The sequence below is a fragment of the Falco cherrug genome, chromosome 7, assembly GCF_023634085.1.
Source record: "Falco cherrug isolate bFalChe1 chromosome 7, bFalChe1.pri, whole genome shotgun sequence".
NCBI lineage: Eukaryota > Metazoa > Chordata > Aves > Falconiformes > Falconidae > Falco > Falco cherrug.
The window spans coordinates 52797297-52810464 of NC_073703.1; the positions used below are offsets into that span (position 1 = coordinate 52797297).

Here is a 13168-nt window from a genome sequence, read left to right on the forward strand (position 1 = left end):
GGGTGGGTTTCTGGGTCAGAAGGTCAGCACTACCTCTCTGCTCCAGAAAGATAGGTTCTGTATGATGTTATTCCAGCAGCAGAAGCAAAAAAAAAAAAAAAAAAAAAGGTAGGGTGGGTGAAAATTATACTTTGTATGGGATGTACTGAGCTGTCAGTAGTACAGTGCTTTGTTCCTAGCAGGAACAGGTAGGGTAGACATTAGAAATAGTCACTGACAGATCCTGAGGGATTTCTGGAAGAGCAGAAAGTTTTCTAAATATGTAATAGACTGTATGACTGTACAAGCTGAATCAAAGTTAAGTGCCAGATTAGTCCTGGCTGAAACTCCATGGATTTCAGGCAGCTCCCTGCAACGAATTCATCCCTACAACACACTGCAGTTATTCTTTCAAAATCAGGAGGCCTCACGTGTCCAAATCACTCCCAGCTAATATCGGACTCACTTACTGTGTGTTTTGATTCTCTAGCATTACTGAGAGAAGATGAAAAAAGATACCATATAACCATCTTAGGTAGTTTTTTTTTGTAACTGCAGTCAGCTCTTCAAAGGCTGGTGTGTTGTCCCACTGCCAAGTACAACAGCACAGTCTTTCCTTCCCTCCTCTTGTTCCCAGTGACAGATGAGCAAATCATAAGCCAGGTCTGCTCCAGACCGTGTCTCTTTGAGTACCAGCCATCTGAAAAGGCATGTCCTTCCACCCATGTCAGTGCAGTCTGCATTCCCATGGTTTCTACTCATCTTGGGTCTGGAGCAGAAGAGTGAAATCACCAGGGCTGTTACTCCAGTGCTTTTCATCAGGTTCAAGCCTACTTAAAACAGGCACAAAAGGGAAAAGAAAACACATACTCCTTGCTGATTTATCTATTAATACTGGAGAGCAGTTGTATCAGTGATATTTTAGAGAAGGATCAGACACCTTTGTAGTCAAACAGCATCATCCACCATATGGCAGTAGATGAAGGCTGCCTTTTGCCTCTCACATTCACTCTAAGTCCTTCTAAATCACCCCTGCCAACACAATACGATCTTTGAGGATCATTAACATTTGTCAGAAGAGCAAACCTCTCACTTACGTAATAAGTTAGGTTGCACCAAACAACAGGTATGAAAAGTTCCCTGGGGGAAGACACCTGCAGAGTCTCTTCCTTGACCTTCAGCTCTCCTGCTCCTACAGATGGATGCTGTTTGACTCAGCATGACATTAGCAGTACATACAGAGAGTATGTGTCAGGAACAAAACATTAGCTCTTCTGAAAAAGCAGCACCCTTACAGATTCATTTGTCAAATGATGCTTCCTTCCAATTTTGATCAAATGAAAACCATTCCTGTTTAAAATAAGAAACAATTGAATACATCCCCCCACTCACTCTCTTTGTGAATATGTACACCTCAGAGAACAAAACATTTAAATAGATTGTTGTTGGAAGCATTAGTCTCTAGCAGTCCCTCAAAATACTAAAAACACATTAAAAATATTCTTCTAGGTCCCTTTTAGGTCCCCTCAGCACAGCCTGGAGCCCACCGTAACTCACATATCACTGTAAAACTATCTCTTCTGACTGCAGTAGGCAATCTAATTCAATGAATTTCAGCTAAATTTAAAGGTAAATTCCACCAACGCTGTTACACCTAAATTCTTCTCTGATTTCCCTAGCAAATATAGATGGGACTTCCCAAGGAAACATACACAGATAGACTTCTCCATAAGGATGGGGATTTAGATGTTCATTAAAGACAAGTAAAAAGGAACAAGCAGACGAGGAAGTTCCAGTATTTATCAGGTCAAATGTTTACATGCTACAGAAGGGAAAAGTATGCTATTGATCCCAGTACAGTAGCTTTCCTCACATCCTTCCAGGCTCATCTGCTCAGTGTTATCAGGCACTCCCGTTATCCTGGGAGATATAGTGGCTGACTTGCCAACAAAGTGGAGAAAGGCCACTTGAAATCTTTTTCTTCCTCAGGGAGGTATGGTCATACTCTCAGAAAACAAATCTTCACACGGTACATCTCCCCAACACCATTCATGTACTAGCAAGCATGTATTTTACACTGGAAAGAAGTGAAGAATTTTGCCACTTTAAATAGTTGAGTGAATTTTTTCTTCTACGGTCAGCTGGGGTTCTTTGCTGGGATTGCACTGTGGCGCCCTTCCATTACACGTACGTAGTGGGAATTGTTGATTCATTTGCTCTTCTTTCAATCCACAGTTAAACTTCTACCGGTTTATAAAAGATCTGCAGTTTGGAGAAAAGGCAAGAGGGAGCCTGGCTGTGCTCACACTATGCAAAATGACTGATTTATGTGGCAGCTCATGGGACTGAAGGATTGGGCCCAAAGATTCAGTAAGTCACAGGAAAGCCAAAGAAATCAGGTGCCAGGAGGTTTGGAAGCTGAGATATCTAGTTACAAGAGCATCTGCCACTGTGACAGGTAAAGTCTGAAAGCAAAGAGGGAGGTTCTGGTTTGGAAGGAAGCAGATGACACATTATCAGTATGGTGCTGGACAGATACAACTGGATTTAATCAGGGGTACATCTTCTTATGAATGGCAACAAGGAGCTGTTTGCAGACACAACTGGATGAGAGAGGGAAGCAAAACCCACATGACATTCAACCTGCCTGACAGAAAATGGGACCTGCACACTTGCTGTGGGACACAGAAGTGCAGCCCTCGCTAGTGGTAAAAAGAGAACTTCTGCATGAAGAGATCACCTCACTCAGCTTGAACTACTCGGCTCGAATTGCATTGAATCATGAATCCCTCTTGACCTTCCTGGTTGCCCTGGCTCTGCATGCACTGGTGAGCTCCCTACTCTGGAGCTACGGTCCAGAAGTATTTGGGGAGTGAGCAAATCTAATTTCTCCCAAATGTTCCATCTCAAAGTAATGGCATAATACCTGGCTCATTCTTTCAGCTCCACCAAACAATGACTGCCAGGAAAACAGCTTACTTCAGTCATTCCTAACAAAATACAGTTAGCTCTTCAACACACAGCCTTATTTTTACTCAGTTTAACTGCTTCTTTTTTGGTGCAGAACTTTGTAGATTCCCCTGGTTTATGCCAGCTGCAGTCCTCCTCTGGAGAGCAACTTGCTTCTTAGGAGGAACAAATAATTTTACATTTGGAGCATTTTACAGCTGGAGCATTTCCCGAGTCCTCCCACTTCTGACTTTACTTTTTTTTCCTGGCAGCCTGCATGACAGGACACAGGCCGCCACCTGCCAGGCAAGGTACTGGTTTTAGCTTTGTCTCTCAAACCCCTGACTTTCTGTAATCTCTTCTAGTGAATGATAAAGCTGGATGAGCAAAGTAACTATCTCACTGCGTTAAGATAGTCGGAGTTGCCATGTAAATACACTGATAATGGACTTTAAAAACCAAACGGCAGTAAATGAGAGAATTTTTACTTCCTTGCCAGAAGTGTGCGTCCCTCTGCTAGAGCACTGCTATGCTAACAGCTAGGTGGGCACCATGTATATGCAAGGGCTTTGAAGCAGGAGTTTGAGCAGTTATAGTGGCATGTAAAGATGGGGAAAGAGGGAGGAGGTCTGGAAAATCCTGAAAAAAAGCATCTGGTGCACACAGGAAAGTTTTCTCTAGTGTCAATCCCTTTTGGTGCTCTTGATCATTCATCTGTGGTGAACTGACCAAGACCAACTGCATGGCCACACTCTGCCCAAGGACCATCTCTGCAGGGTGACAGTGAAGAGGTCAGAGCAAGGAAAGGAAGCAGGAATCTCTTGAAAGTATCATAAAAAGGCTAACTGATTCCCCTTTGGGAAAATACTAGTCATTAAACTGGTCTCCACCAAACTCAAAATGCCCCATGGTATTTTCTTCTTTTTTAAAAGGGACCTGTACACTGTTCACAGACCCTGCTACAGTATTAAAAAGGGAGATACTTACTGGCTGGTCACTCTGCCTCATGGGACAGGGTCTTGTTTGTGAACATTCCTGGGACTCTGTGTGGGATGGGAGGTACTGTACAAAATGGGAGCCAATAGCTTAACAAATAAGGCATCAGACTGGATCACGCAACATGTGGATTCAATTTCTGACTCTGGTACAGACTTCTATACACCACTAAGAGAGTCCCTTCACTCTTTCACTATATTCCTTCTGAGTTAAAAGACAGTAACACCTCCTCACCACATAGTAATACTTTACCATGTAGAAATTCATTCCTGCTTGTACTCAGTCCTGTACTAGGCAAGCAAACATGGCAAAGACGAGAGTGTCTGCACTTGTATAGCCTAAACAGTCACTGCAAGTCCCCTGAAGGTTTCTGATACCCAATCAATTACAGAGTGTGCACTGAATGGGATTATTTAAGCCAAAGAGCTTTAGTGGCAAATATGGCCTTGCACAAGCTTCTGCAGTGCTGTAAATCTTGCTTTCAATGATTTTAGCTTTCATGGATTTTAAGTGATTAAGCAAAAGTGTTACAATGCACCTTCAAATGGCCCTTAATAAATAGGTTTTACTTCAGAATGGGTTTCTTACTGAGTCTACCAAGAAATATTTGCATGTGAAATGAAGAAATTTGAATGATTGAATGGTTTGTTTATTTTAGAAGGCACTGCAGCCACCCACTGCATGGCTGAGTTTCCAGCACACCAGTACTGGATGCCAAGGAGCTTCAGGAAGGGAAACAAGAAACAGAATGGGAAACTGAGCAGCTTAGCTTCTTTTCACATGAATTGCCAAAAGTGGGCAGCACCACTGAAATAATACTGTATAAAATCTTCTCAACTCAGAAAGCTTACTGTTTATTTCATACTCCAGTGTCTATGCACAGAAATCCTAAAACATTGCAGGAAACATTAACTCTACATTTATAAAAAAAAAAAAAAGAAGTATTCTCCATTAACATAATTAGTAGGTTTAGGACCAAGAAGTTGCCATATTACTATTGTACGTCTTCACGTATTCAAGCAATGCTTTTTTCCTAGAATGAAAAAACATCCCTTGTGAAGAATGAGCATCAATGTAGCAGTTAAGGCAACACCACATTAAGTGCCTTGCACAAAAAGCTGGAACATCACCTTCTAACTAAAATATAAGTAGAATTCATATGAAAAAGCATCTTTAACAAGTATGAGGAGTTGAGACTCTCGCTTAACATCTCATCTAACAGAGGCTGGGATGTGTGCTGCTGTGTTAATATTCTTACAGGGAAGTACTTTAATTCCAAATCAAGAAGGAACATCGCCATCTCCTGAGTCATCAGCATCACTTCCTGCCTTTCTGTGTGCATGTTCATAGGAAATCTTTCATCTAATTTTTTTCAAAGCCCAATCTCAGTTGGCTAGCAAGCTCAGGCAAGATCCAGCCAACAACGGTATAGGCACAACAAGTTTCAACAAAAATATTTGTTGCAAGAACACTCTTTGATTCATTTGCCCTTCCTTGGCTGAACCTCGACTACACCCATCCTGTACACACTTGCGGGGTGCTGTTGCCATGTCAGGGTCCAAGTTCAATTTCTACACTCCCAAGTTACTCCTTCTGGCTTTGAACACTATCCAGGTGGCTGCACAAGGGGCTACAGAAATTACAGGGAGATGGCAGAGGACCTGCCTGAGAAGCAAAGAAAGGGGAGATACCCACACTCTACCAGCCCATCCCCATCCAATCTGCCCACAATGTGCTGTTGTAAAGAGTTTGCAGTGAAGCTGGGGATTTGGCACTGAGGGATTTGGCACTGACATGGTGTGGAATAGTCATCAGATATTTAAAACGGAGCCGAGAGAACAAAGAAGGGCTTTGTAGTGCAAGGCAGCACTGAAAACCCTGAGCCTCTGCCAGCCAGCTTGCACAGAGTGTTTGCTAATGTACACAGTGGAGTGCATTCCTCTCATTTGATTACATGACAGTTTTATATACCAGGTATATGCGGGGGTGGGGGTGGTGGGGTGGTGGGGTTCTTAACCCTTTCAGTCCTCCCCCATCTATAAATCTTAAAGAGACTCACAGTGGTTTCACTTCTGGTCTTGTACTTGCATGCAACTGCAGTCATGGAAGGCTGAGCATGTGCTGTGGGCAACTGATGTGTATGTTAAAAGTACTCTTATCTATGTTGCTAGAAACAGCAGAAGTAACTAAGCATGAAAGAATTAGAAATCTAATTCTCTCCTTACTGATGCTATAGTTTTCTGCATCTCCCTTGATTTAAGCAGTGAGTAGAGTCCTTGTTTAAAGGACCATTATCATTCTTTCTCCATATGGTAAAATGATGGATGCAGAGACTGCTATTACAGCTCCCCCTTGTTAGACCAGGGAGAAGGGAGCCAGGAACCCCCGGCTGGCTAATGCCACATTCTACCATGTACTTTATTACATGATTTCTACTGTAAAAATGAGGATAACCATACGTGCCCATCTTGGTGAAGTTCTTTTGAGATCTATGGCTAAAGCATGTTGTTTGTAACCATGCAATATGCTCTATGCATTCAGGAAGAAGAACCTCTCATTCACAGGTTGTGAAGCATATAGATGGAGTACAGCACTAAGGCCTAAATTGCAGGCGTTTGGGTGCTTTAGTGCCAAGTAGTTGAGAAGGGCAAAGTATTCTTACTTTCCTGTTCTGCTAACGCACAAAGCAAATGTCTTAGCCATAATTATAATAATACACAACTACATTTTCAGATGATCTGCTGTGGTGCTTTTCATAAACTCTAAGTGCAAAACTGTTAAGTTATAAAGTTAAAAGATTAACTTCTGTTAATCAAGTTAAAAGAATAAGCGAGACACTGACAGAGATGTTCGTGGTTAAACTCCTCAGTACCCATACTGTTGCCTGTACTTTTCATGTTGGTAGCTCATAGACCAACATCTAATTAAGCCCACAGAACCTCCGCAAAGCATTTAATTAGGAATTATTTTCCTGCTTAGCCACCCAGGGAAACAATCAGGAGATGAAAGTTAAAGCATCTTGCCCAACATTTGGGTGTCAGAGGCATTATTATAATTCATGAGGTTCCTGCTCCCATACTCAAGTACTTAACAAAGCAGGGTTTGCCTTGTAGGTAGACAGGAAATGTTTGGGGCTGGCACTTAGAATCAGATGGACAGAAAGAAAGGAATGTAAAGGAAGGGGAAGGTTATTGCAACAGTGGAAAAGAGTACACATGGGCAAAGAAGGCTAGTGCAAGATGAGTGAGGAGTGGGCCAGAACAAAGGCAAACCAAGACACTGACCTAAGCTTCCATAAGTCACTCAGAGGTTCTTAACCATAGTGAGAGTGATTTCAAAATAGGTCCCAAAACAGATGTGTGTACATAAAGGACTTAAGAGAAAGATGGGAGTGGTTCTGCATTTTTGTACACATAAGCAGGCAGACTCTTGCTAGAATATTTGTATGTGCTTGAATTTGTAAAGAAGAAGGAGAATCATTTCCCAAACCAGAAATTGCATGATTAGATCACAAGCGGGTTAACCAAAAGACACAGACAAGAAGTGGCAGATATCTTGTTTCCAAACTAATGGTATTTTCAGTAAAGAATGACAGAAAATTTGGCATATTAGCAGAACTAATTTACAAAAGGAAAGCACTTTTTGAAGATTCCACTTAAACACTGATGTTCTTTAAAACTATTATTAGCTGTGAGACCCCTCTTTAGCCAACAGAAGAAAATGTTACATTTCTAATGGTATAAAGGAACTGGAAGCATCACAGAGGTTCTTATGGAAAAGTCAGATGTTTCATAAAGCATACTGCAGATGACATTCAGGCAAGTATCTGTATCCTGTTTCTGGAACTGTGTATTATTCTTAATTACTTTTTCCTACTGTTAAGATTGTGTAACTTGACAATAATGTGACATTTCTGAAAGAGGAATATTTTCTTTTATGTAAAATTATTTTGTACTAAGAGGAAAGGGGCAGGAAGTACTCAGATGATAGTATTTCTCAGCAGTCTTTAGCTCTAATGTACACAAAATGCTGCTGCCTCGGTTTAACATTGCTCTTGTGTGAATGTAACTTGTCTCACATTCCTTCTCCTCCTAAAGGGTCACTTCTGTAACTGTCACAGAGACACTTCTGCAACCACAGAGGCCCACATGACTCAGTTATCTTCCCCATACCATCAGATATGTATAAATGTGTAAGACAGCACCCTTGGATGCCAGGAGAGCATTTATGACACCTAACTATATATTGCCTTCACTTTACAAACTGATAGCACTGTTACCCAGCCATCTGAATTCCTCAGCTCGAATAAAAGCCAAAGAAAAACGCTGCTGCTTAGTCAAACACAGAAAAATAGAAGTGATGCTGGCAGAAGAGGCAAAATTTTAGACAAACTAGCAATCATCATACTGTATCAAAAGAATAGGCTAATGTTATAGCGGCACAGAGCATAAAGGTCTGCATGCCTCCCTGATGCAGGATATGCAAACAACTTTGACAGCCAAAAAACCAGCTGATCTAGATGGTGACTCTTAAGGAACGTGTCCACATTCTGATGTCAAAGGCCATAGACACATAAGCACCCAACTCTGAGGACTGGGATCACAGTGTGATGTGCATCTTTGTGGCCTCAGGCTTTACTTGTGGTAGTCACTGCATTTGGGATGATTCAAAGAGGTGTGAGTTCACTTTCTATGCAGCGTCTTGCTTACTAAATAACAAGCCACCTCCCCCAGCACAAGCAACTGTGAAGATTACCTGGTTCAGTTTAAGGCCTCCAGATCTTTTCAGGGAGAGAAATAGAAGAAATTTGACACATGAAAGGGATGAATCTTCAGAACTCCTGTAGGATATGGGCTAAGAGTGGACATAAATTCTAGTGTCTTCAGGAGACTCCTTTGCAATCCTGTACAGTGCTTTTAAAACAATAATTAATGTGGAAAACATGGACCTGTACACACACTGCTATCTCAAAGCAGAAAGCAGAAATTTGAATGAGAAATCAGGCTGATCATTAAAACAATCAGTGTGCTTTATATTGAGGCCAGAAAACCAGACAAAACAGAAAAATGACCCTCGTTTAACACAATGTTACTTTATCAGGTTTACAGGGTATTAATAAAAAACCATAATGATTTCTCAAACACATTCTACAAGCAAATACTAAATCTTCATACCCATCCTGGGAATGGCTGCAATTAACATACATAGCAGCTGTCCTTTAACATCACACTGGCTTACACATCACCGAATCCTGCCAAAACATCCTTGGTTGTACATAAATAAAAGTAACAAATGCACAGCTCTGGGAATGGTGTTGGTTAAGCTCTACATGGGAATCAGTAGAGGGAATGTAATACTGTGGCTTTTGGAGTTCTATGAAATAATGGAAATAAATAACATCTTTTTTCCCCCCTCTCAGTGGAGTAATGGAACAGTAGATAAACTGCACAAAACCACAGCTAAATATTTAGAGCCCACAAGGAAAAAGTCCTTTGAACAAATCAAGCTATTTCCCTTAAAGGCTGGGAAGGAAGAGAGAGACAGAGGGTTTGTCATTGTTATTTCTATTTTTAAATACATAAGAAATGCTCAGATACTATGCTGATAGGGGCTACATAAGCACCAAGAGAAAGAAGGGCTTTTTCCCACGAAATTCTTACACCTTTATAGTGGTAATCTGGGCTTCAATCTTTGGCAGCACCTTTTCCAATCAAGACATCTGGAAATGTCTCAAAACTATTTCAAAAACCAATGGAAATACTGCAATACAAAACATGGGCTTCAAGCCATCTGGAGATACAATGGGTACTTGGAATTCCCAAGGATTTCCTCCAAAATGATTATGCTCACTATCTGCTCCTTGCCCACCGTCACACAGTTAACGTTCCTCATTTAAAGAATAGTCACAGATGTTTCTCTGATATTAAAGTATAAAATATAGGCTGACAAGGAATGGTACTTAAAAGTTTTGAAATATTTTTGAATTCATTAAGCAATTATATTATTTAATACTCTGGACCTCAGTTTTCCTACCAGTAAAAGAGTTTATTGTTAAAAGACATTTACTTACCTAGAAGGACTACTATGAGGATAATTAATATTTTTAAAATATTTAAAGAAGGCTAAAGAAAAGCATGGGAAAATTGTGATTTGAAACACAAAAGAGGAAATGGGAAACACAGGGAAGGAATTGAAGGTTATCTCCATATAACAGGACAGACTGACAATGTAGGATATACACAAATCTTGGATCCTCAAACTTCTCCTATTCTTCATTCTGCTCTTAAGTAACCCCCTACAGATGGAGTGCACCTATAGTGAAAATGAGCACTTTAACTTCCCTGTTCATTTCATATTGATCAAATAAATTCTCTAATAATTAAATTTAGTGTCCATCTCCCAAGAAAGAAGAAAACATGCTTCTCAGAGTTCCCAGAGTTAAAGCAATGATCCAAATCACAAAAAAAAACCCAACAAAAACAAATACAGAAAAAAAGCCCCAAGAAAGTAGCAAAGAGAAATCAACTCAGACATAAACCAAGATAAATCTTCCCAGTTCACAGACTGTGAGGACTTGACAGGGTGTCTTCATGCCTGAATCACTAACCTGTTAACAACTGAACATATACTCAGGTTTGCAGCTGAAAAATCATAAAATATTTTCTAAATTTTAATTCATTTGCATTTCACAGTCCACCAACAAGATTTAACCAGTACATTCTCCACAACAACTTGCACTGCTGACTACCTCCAGTCACACCTTGCTGCTAATGCCTCAGTGATGAGGCAAGGCACCTTGAATTGGGAGTCTTCATCTATTTTGGATCCAACCTACTGTTGGGAACATATGTTAAATTTCTGTGAAAGATGAGGAACAGAAATAAAAAAATGGATTCACATTTTTAAGGTACCTCGTGCTGCATCTGAAAGCAGCTTTGCTCAGAAATCAAGTCTGAGACAGCCCCACCACTTTGCATTTCAGTGTCTTTCACTGCAAGATCTTTTTTACTCACATTAGCTAACTGAGCTTTTAAAAAAATGTTGGGATTGTATCACTGATCCTGTTTCATGCCCAGATAGATTCAGACAGAATGTACCCCAAGTTAACGGAGTTTTTGAGGTTTATACAAAACACTGCAGAGGGAAGCTAGGATGAGGATTCAGGGTTCCTGCCTCCCAGCCTGGTATGCTGTGTGCATTGCGACCCAGCCACCATTCAGTGCTCCTGTGCTAGCGTGGCTTGTCTGGCCCACTAATAATGAAAGGAAGAATGGATTTTTCACTAGGAATTTGGAGTATTTTCTCATTATAACCAACCAGCATGACCAGAAGAAAAGCCCTGATGCAATCTGTGGGCCTAGTTCTCACTCCCCCGCTGGCAGGGTCTGAAAAGGCTGCCAGGGCCACCAGCCCCACTCCTCCAGGAGAGGGCAGGGAGAATGTGCAGAACCAGATCCTGCCTTCAGCACTGCCCAGAGCTTCACAGTTCAGGGAAAAGCAAACAAATAAACAAAAAATCCGCTCCTCCTTCCCCCTTCCAGCACCTGTGGCCTGTGGTGCCGTAACCAAGGAAGCGGCTCTTCCCATTACTGGCAGCCAACCTTTCCAGCAGGCGACGACAGGGCAAGGATAAACTCCAACAAAAATCCCACCACCAGCCTTGTTCTTCAGGCCAAAACTAGAAAACGGGGCAGGATGGGCATGGTTTGGTATCTTAAGGACAGAGAAGGGCCCCCCTGTCTGGACACAGCTCAGCGTGCTGTGGGGGAAGACGGCGGCTTGGGGGAGGCCAGCGCATGGAGGGTTAACGTGGGTTTCCACTTCAGGGTGCCCAGAGGTATTGATTACTGCCCTCCACAAAAGCAAGTTATCTGAAGGGTATTTTCTTCTTTCCTCTCAAGGTCACCCTCGACACTAAAGCAGCAGCCGAGGGGCTTTCTCCTGGAGCAGACACAGCCGGAATAATCCCACAAGGTCAGGAGGAAAGGGCAGAGGCCGAAGGGCAAGGAAGGTCAGCACCAGGCAGGCATGGTGCAGAGCTACCGGAGCAGGCAGAAGGTCTGTTTCTGGGTCCTCCAAGCCCTCCTGCCCGAAACTTAAGATGCACTTTGGGAGAGCCAGGGATGGGGCTCATAGTAACATGGCATAATGGACAGCTGACGGCATCTGTCCTGGGAGCAGGAGCAGGGGGAGGAGAGGGCTCTGTGCTTCATACTCGCTGATGCGACTGTGTGTTGTTCTGTTTGTGACAGTGCAGTCTCAACGCGCTTGTGGTTTCTTGTGCAAGGAGAAGCGGTGCCCAGATATAGAGAGAGGAGATGCCGGCTGAAGCAGTGCAAGGGAAGCGAAAACACTGTCAAGGTTTTGCTCACTGCAACCCATGCGTGTACCTTTTACAATACAGATGAAAGAAACAACGCAAAGCTACAACATAAAATTGCACCAAGCCACCAGAAGTCATCACCTGTGTGTTCTGCTCTGCCATGGGCTTACTCAGCTTAATTCCTCTTTCACACATAGTCAAAAGTCAGAGCAGATCGTCTGCAGTTAATGGGAATCGCACCCCTGTACAACAGTCACAAGAGACAACCAGACCCACCATGTGACTCCAGGTCTTGGTCTTGCTGTTCCTGTAATGGGGATAAAGACCACCACCTATGTCCGCTCAGGCTGAAGGTGCACTCCCAGCACTCCTTCAGGCTTGCTGAGACCCTGAGAAGGCACTAGGGGAGCTGAGGGAGCAGAGCAGTTTGTAGCACCCCATATGCATACCAAGGCCTCAGGCGGGAATCACTTAACATATTCCTTTCAAACTCCAGTATGATGTGTGGTACTCTCCCCTCTCTGCCACCAGATTTTCTCTTTCCTTTTCAGTGAAACATAAATAACTCTGTAATTGAACTTTCCTGGCTGTGATTACATGAGTTTGCACACAGCCAAGCACACAGCAGATTCATCCTCCATCTCCCTTACCATCCACTCCTTCCATCAGGCCACTGTTTGGCCTTGCTGTATACCCTGTCATACAGTCTGCTTTCCACCACTGCATAAGACTTTGGTCATGGTCTTTCTAACAGCTCCTACACTAGCCCACCACTGCTAGTAATTGAGCAGAAGACAGAGAAGGCAGGTAGCTTTTTACCTGAAAGCTATGTTTGATCCATCCAGTAGAAGAGGCCAGGCAGATGGGAACATAGGCTTCTTGTACCACATCATGCCAGTACTCTGCTTCCAGCAAAAATCA

At 42.4% G+C, this 13168-nt stretch overlaps 1 protein-coding gene across 8 annotated transcripts in view; it reads right to left on the reverse strand.

Moving 5' to 3' along the window:
• Nucleotides 1-13168, reverse strand: part of RAD51B (RAD51 paralog B) — a 428481-nt gene that overhangs the window by 74015 nt on the left and 341298 nt on the right. The gene's annotated exons all lie outside the window — the stretch shown is intronic.